The sequence below is a fragment of the Theropithecus gelada genome, chromosome 2 (assembly GCF_003255815.1).
Source record: "Theropithecus gelada isolate Dixy chromosome 2, Tgel_1.0, whole genome shotgun sequence".
In the NCBI taxonomy this organism is placed as follows: Eukaryota; Metazoa; Chordata; class Mammalia; order Primates; family Cercopithecidae; genus Theropithecus; species Theropithecus gelada.
This window is the reverse complement of record NC_037669.1, coordinates 82,166,137-82,172,909: the sequence shown is the minus strand read 5'-3', so window position 1 is coordinate 82,172,909 and position 6,773 is coordinate 82,166,137.

Here is a 6,773-nt window from a genome sequence, read left to right as displayed (position 1 = left end):
GCTACTTGGGAGACTGAGGCAGGAGAATTGCTTGAACTGGAGAGGTAGAGGTTGCAGAAGCCAAGATTGTACCACTGCACTCCAACCTGGGGGACAGAGAGAGACCCTGTCAAAAAAAAAAAAAAAAAAAAAAGGAAAGAAAGAAAGAAAAAGAAGAAGGAAAAGAAAGAGAAAGAAAGGACAGAAAGAAAGACAAAAGAAAGAAAGAAAGAAAGAAAGAAAGAAAGAAAGACGAAAGAAAGAAAGAAAGAAAGAAAGAAAGAAAGAAAGAAAGAAAGAAAGAAAGAAAGAAAGAAAGAAGAGCAAAGGTTGAGTTCTGATGCTGACACTGTGTGACCTTGAGCAAGTCACTTCACCTTTCTGAGCTCCCCCCACTCCATAGCAATTCAGTAAGCGATCACAAATGCCTCCACTCTTTTAGATAATAGGGATAAGAATAAACACTGTTCTTGGGTGCTCTGAGAATACTGCTACCCCTGACTGGCGGAGGAGTAGATGAGATAAGGATGGAAAAGGGCTTTGTCAGCGTAAAGCCATTCGCAAAGGGGAAGCTCTGTTCCAGTTGGAAGGCAGACTGGCTTTGCCAGGTGAGCAGTGGCTAGACAGTTTTCTTTAGAGGAAAGTGCTCTGTGGCATTTGTCTGCAGTTAAAACAAAATAAAACAGATTCACACATAAATCTTCTAAAGAAGTGAAAGTCAGACTGGGTGGAGGAAGAGAGCCCAGTCATTTGCAAATTGCACGTGTGTGATTCTAGCAAGACTAGGATGGGGTGTAAGGCATGCTCTGGCCACGGGTTCCACCTTGGGCTAGAAAGGGCCAGTGGGAGGAAGTCGAGGCCCTTAGCAGGCCCTGTCTCCCCACCTCTGCTGACAAATAACACGCAGATGTGGAGTGAAGGGTGGCCGCCGCCTTCATTCTCTTACCATAGAAAGGTAAGCTGTGCTTTGGGCAGTTAGGGCTGTGGGTTCTGAGGGATTGAAGAGATTTCTAAGATACAGAGCTGACTTCTAGAGTTGGTTAGACTAAGGTTCAAATTCAGATTCTGACATTAATACCTACAGGAGCTTGCATAGGTGACTTTCTCTTTGAGCCTCAGTTTCCCAACTTGTGATATGGGGATGATAATCTTAGTACAGTTCTCCTTTATCCAGTTTCACTATCCATGGTTCCAGTTTGCTAGAGCTAACTACAATAAAAAAAAAAAAAAAAAGGAAAAATCCAGAAAGAATTCATGTTTCAGATTGCATACTATTCTCAGTAGCATGATAAAATCTCACCCTGTCCCACCCTGTCCTGCCTGGGACATGAATCATCCCTTTGTCCAGTGTGTATACATGCTGTCTACGCCACCTGCTCATAGTCCTCTTAGTTATCAGATTGAAAAAGCATGGGAGATATAGGATTCAGCACTGTGGGCAGCCTCCCGCATTCACTGGAGGTCTTAGAACACGTATGTCACAGGTAAGCGGGGGACTACTGTATCACACTCGCAGTATTCTTGAGATTTAAAAAAGGGTGTGGTGGCTCACGTCTGTAATCCCAACACATTGGGAGGCAGAGGCAGGCAGATCATTTGAGTCCAGGAGTTTGAGACCAGCCTGAGCAACACGGAAAGACCCCCATCTCTACAAAAAATACAAATATCTGGGCATGGTAGTGGTGTACACCTGTGGTCCCAGCTACTCACAAGGCTGAGGCAGGAGGATCGCTTAAGCCTGGGAGGTCGAGGCTGCAGTGAGCCACCATGACCCATTGCAATCTGCCTTGGTGACAGAGAGTGAGACCCTGTCTCTAAAACAAGAAAAAAAAAAAAAAGAAAGGAAAAAGAAAGAAAGGAAAAAGAAAAGAAAAAAGAAAAAAGAACCCAGGTGAAGATGCTTGGTGTGGCATTGCTTACAGCTGTGAGGATCAAAGGAGAGACTATAGATACAATCACTTAGCCCGCTGTGTTTATAAACAGGCAGTAAAGAATTGCTCTCACGAACATTGCTCCGCCCTGCCCCTTCTGAACTCCATCTTGGCTACTGGGTTAAGAGTAGGAGGGCTGAGGTGAAGGCCTGTGCTTTCTTTTTTATTTTTTGAGTCAGGGTCTCACTATGTTGCCCGGGCTGGTCTCCAACTCCTGGACTCAAGAAATCCTTCCACCTCAGCCTCCCGAATGGCTGGGATTGCAGGCATGAGCCCGCCGGCCTGACTCCCATGCCTTCTTCAAGCAGCCTGCCTGCCAGCAGCCCCTGCCTTATCTCAGGTCAAGGCTGGCTGGTGGTGCCATTTTGATTTTGGAACTGCAAAATGCCATTGTCTTTTGCTACCGGGTGGGGAAGGCCTCCTCCCAGCACTCCTCCTCTTCTTCCCAAAAGAGTGGGCCCAGCACCCTACCCAGATGGTCTCAGGACCTTCACAGCCAGACTGGGGCTGGAGGGAGAGCCCACCCACCTCTCTAGTGAGCTGCTGAGAAACCAGCTCCTCCTTCCTACCAGGGTGGAGGCAGAGGAAATATGCTTCTTTAGATTTTGCTTCTCTTTCTTGATGACAGGGTGTGGACATTGGTGTAAAATTGCAACTGAGAAGGCCCCCGCCCTGGGGTGAGGACTCCTGGGGCCCCACCCTGGGGAGGATGTGAATTCATTTTGCAAGTCCTGGCTCTCCATCTCTATTCCCTTTGGAAAGCAGGCTTCTAAATCTGGAAGCTTCAGCCTGCATTCTTTGGATGTTCAGTCATGAAGGTGCAGTGATGATCATGATAATAGCAGTATCAACTCCTTCAGTTGTTACTTATTTGCTGAGTTCTATGCACACAGTTTCTCATTTATCAGAAACTCCTGGAAGATATGTTAACAATGTCGGTTACCCGTAAGGAAGCAAACTCCGGGCAGCTCCGGGTCCTTGCAGTTAATCATAACTGTTGCCGGGAGCCTTCTCTAGTATCCACGCTCTGCCACTCTGATCTCAGGCATATGACTACCCCTTTCAGCCTCAATTGCCTTACCTGTAATGGGGATAATAACAACACCTCCTAGGGTTCTTGTGAAGACTAAATGAGATAACATCAGTACTCCAGAAATGGAAGCTTCTATTGCTATGACTACTACTACTTTCACTATTACGAATATCCTGACATGAATATAGCAACTACAACAGTGGACCCCAGGACGCTGAGAAACCACAGAATGAAGGTTCACCTGGGACCCCTCTCACAGAGCTGGGATTCCTGAATTGTGCAAGTGGGTTTCACATATAGAAATGGAAGTCCAAGCATTAGGAAAAATAATGCATGCTGGGCTTAATACCTAGGTGATGGGTTGATAGGTGCAGCAAACCGTCATGGCACATGTTTACCTATGTAACAAACCTGCACATCCTGCACATGTACCCTGGAACTTAAAATACAAATAAATAATAAATTAATTAATAGGCCAGGTGCAGTGGCTCACGCCTGTAATCCCAGCACTTTGGGAGGCCAAGGCAGATGGATCACCTGAGGTTAGGGGTTCGAGACCAGCCTGACCAACATGGTGAAACCCCATCTCTACTAAAAATACAAAATTAGGCTGGGCGCGGTGGCTCACGCCTGTAATCTTAGCACTTTGGGAGGCTGAGGAGAGCAGATCACGTGAGGTCAGGAGTTCAAGACCAGCCTAGCCAACATGGTGAAACCCTGTCTCTACTAAAATACAAAAATTAGCCGGGCATGATGGCAGGTGCCTGTAATTCTAGCTACTCGGGAAGCTGAGAGGGGAGAATCGCTTGAACCCAGGAGACAGTGGTTGCAGTGAGCCGAGATCATGCCACTGCACTACAGCCTAGGCGGCTGAGACAGATTCCGTCTCAAAAAAGCAAAACAAAACAAAAAGTAATTGGGCGTGGTGGCGCATACCTGTAATTCCAGTTACTTGTGGGGGCTGAGGCAGGAGAATTGCTTGAACCCAGGAGGTGGAGGTTGCAGTGAGATGAGATCCTGCCGTTGCACTCCAGCCTGGACAAAAAGAGCAAAATTCTGTTTCAAAAAAAATGGATTAAAAAATAAATAGAAAGAAAGGAAGGGAGGGAGGGAGGGAGGAAGGAAGGAAAGAAGGAAGGAAGGAAGGAAGGAAGGAAGGAAGGAAGGAAGGAAGGAAGGAAGGAAGGAAGGAAGGAAGGAAGGAAGGAAGGAAGTTAGTTCCCAAGGTTAAGATCTTGGTGAGACCACTTATTCACTGGTTTATTTCAACATCAAGCCTATCTCTACTCCTTCACCATCCAACAGGAAAGCTACTAGTAGCCAAAGGTGGCTGGTGAGCACTTGAAATGTGCCAGTCTAAGCTGAGATGTTTTTTAAGTACGAAATACACATTGGATTTCAAAGACAGTACCCAAACAAAGTAAAAATATAAAAATACTTTAAAATATCGATTGCATGTTGAAGTGATAACATTTTAGATCTTCTGGGTAGGGTAATGAACTTGTTCTGGTTTGTCAGGGACTTTACTGGTGTAAGCACTGATAGGTCTGCATCCCAGGAGATATCTTATTCCTGGGCAAACCTGGACATTGGGTCACCTTACTATTGGGTTAAGTATATAATTGTCATAAATTTTACCTATTTCTTTTTACTGTTTTTTTTTTTTTTTCTTTTTTTGAGATTTGCTCTGCCACCCAGGCTGGAGTGCAATGGCGCAATCTCAGCTCACTGCAACTTCCGCCTCCCGGGTTCAAGTGATTCTCCTGCCTCAGCCTCCTGAGTAGCTGGGATTATAGGCACGCACCACCACGGCCGGCTAATTTTTGTATTTTTAGTAGAGATGGGATTTCACCATGTTGGCCAGGCTGGTCTCGAACTCCTGACCTCAGGTGATCCACCCACCTCGGCCTCCCAAAGTGCTGGGATTACAGGCGTGAGCCACCGTGCCCGGCATCTTTTTACTTTTTGAATGACACTTACAGGGGCCTTAGCACGTTAGTGGCTGTTGGGTGGAGTTGATCACATTTGCTCATTTCACCTAGCAGGAAGGAGGGCCCTGGGAGTCACGCTAGCTGATGAGTTTTGATGGATGAGTGCGAATGGAGGAAAGTATGAGGAACTGAGGGCCTTGGTCATGGGGGAGGAAGAGGTTACCAACTCCGCCTGGAGTGAATCTGCTGCTCAGGGGGTCGATGGTATGGACAAAACCATGTCCCAGGCTTGGGGAGAGCATGGGGGCCCTTGGTCAAAATACAGCCTTTGGAATTAGACCCAGGTTCAAGTTCAGCTTTGTCCAGTCATTACCAGCTGACCAATAGCAAATCTTATCACTTAATCACTAATGAGGGGAACAAGCATTCAAATATAGTCATGTGCCCATAATGACATTTCTGTCAACAACAGACAGCACAACACATTACTTTTGTGTTTGTGGTGATGCTGGTGTCATCAGAACCTTCTGTGCTGCAGTCCTGTAAAAATATAGCACGGGCCGGGCGCAGTGGCTTACACTTGTGGAGGCAGAGATTGCAGTGAGCCGAGATTGCACCACTGCACTCCAGCCTGGGCTGGAGTGAAACTCCGTCTCAAAAACAAAAAAACAAAAAACAAACAAACAGAAAAACAAACAAACAAAAAAACACTTTTTATTGCCTGGGCATGGTAGCTCACGCCTGTAATCCCAGCACTTTGGGAGGCTGAGGCAGGAGGATTGCTTGAGCCCAGGAATTTGAGACCAACCTGGGCAACATGGTGAAACCCTGTCTCTACAAAAAATACAAATATTAGCCAGGCGTGGTGGTGCACCCCTATAGTCCCAGCTACTTGGGAGGCTGAAGTGGGAGCATAACCTAAGCCCAAGGAGGTCGATAATAAAATTTAAAAAATTTTTAGTAGAGATGGGATTTCACCATGTTGGATCAGGCTGATCTCAAACTCCTGGCCTCAGGTGATCTGCCCACCTCGACCTCCCAAAGTGCTGGAATTACAAGCGTGAGTCACCGTGCCCAGCCAACATACTTGTTTATTATCAAATATTATATACTGTACATAATTGTATGCATAATTGTATGTTTATATATATATATATATTTTTTTTGTTTGTTTGTTTGTTTTGAGACAGAGTCTTGCTCTGTCACCCAGGCTAGAGTGCAATGGCATCATATCAGCTCACTGCTCCTGGGTTCAAGCCATTATCCCGCCTCAGCCTCCCAAGTAGCTGAGATGACAGGCACCCACCATCATGCCCCGCTAATTTTTTTTGTATTTTTGTAGAGATGGGGTTTCACCATGTTGGCCAGGCTGGTCTTGAACTCCTGACCTCAGGTGATCCGCCCACCTCAGCCTCCCAAAGTGCTGGGATTACAGGCGCAACCTACCGTGCCTGGCCAATAAAAAAATTTTTGTTTTGTTTTGTTTTGTTTTGTTTTGTTTTGAGACGGAGTCTTGCTCTGTCACCCAGGCTGGAGTGCAGTGGCCGGATCTCAGCTCACTGCAAGCTCCGCCTCCCAGGTTTACGCCATTCTCCTGTCTCAGCCTCCGAGTAGCTGGGACTACAGGCGCCCGCCACCTCGCCCGGCTAGTTTTTTGTATTTTTTAGTAGAGACGGGGTTTCACCGTGCTAGCCAGGATGGTCTCGATCTCCTGACCTCGTGATCCGCCCGTCTCGGCCTCCCAAAGTGCTGGGATTACAGGCTTGAGCCACCGCGCCCGGCAAAAGTTTTAAATACAGAAAAAAGTTTATGGAATAAGGATGTAAAGAAAGAAAGAATTTTTGTATAGCTTATAATGTGTTTGTGTTTTTTTTTTTTTTTTTTTTTTTTTTTTTTTTT